Below are 813 nucleotides of genomic sequence, written 5' to 3' on the forward strand. Positions count from 1 at the left end.
CCTTTTAGCCTAATAAATCCATATGATTGGCTAAATAGTCAATGTACTATCATTTCCCATTAATATTCAGTTTAATATTCAATCACCCTAATGTCTCTTAATTGTCAGGTAACTGGCTATCCTGTTTGACCACTAGTGGTCAACAGGACCAAACATACATGTGAATATATGTCCTGTCAAAGTCAGAGCTATTGACATAGTTTTAAGTGAATGAAGAGAAAACAAGTTATAATTGCCCAAAATGCTTTCAGTTTTCTGGTTAATGGCTATCCTTTTAAGTCTTTGCAGATTACAGGACCAAACATACACAAGTGTATGTCCTTCCAACTGGGCAAATGACATAATTTTCAGTAAAGATAACTACTTGAGACTTTTCATTGAAAAATCCTTCTTTTAAGCTTCTATAAAGCTTGAACTGAATAGTATTATCATGTCTCTACACCATTAACAACTTGCTCATGTTTTGACCAAAATAAAGTATTTATGCAAAAATTCATAAGAAAACTCATTTTGACGCAAACAGTTGCAACATATTCAAATCTTAATCATACTTAACAACATCAAAACAAGTAGACATTTTTAACATTCATAGTCTATCCTATCCTAATAACATCAAGAAGATCAGATAACACACATATTCAAGCAATCATAGTCAAGTGATTACTCATGACATCAAATAAGCATTTTATTATCATAGACAATTCAAACTACTTATCATAACACCAATACAGTTAACTGATAAATCATCAATTAACAATAATGACACATAAATTGCACATATAATCACATAAGCACTAATCAGTTAACATCAAA

This window comes from Bidens hawaiensis, unplaced genomic scaffold (assembly GCF_021521415.1).
Source record: "Bidens hawaiensis isolate Kalapana, Puna unplaced genomic scaffold, B.hawaiensis_p1.1 tig00028734_1, whole genome shotgun sequence".
Taxonomy (NCBI): domain Eukaryota; kingdom Viridiplantae; phylum Streptophyta; class Magnoliopsida; order Asterales; family Asteraceae; genus Bidens; species Bidens hawaiensis.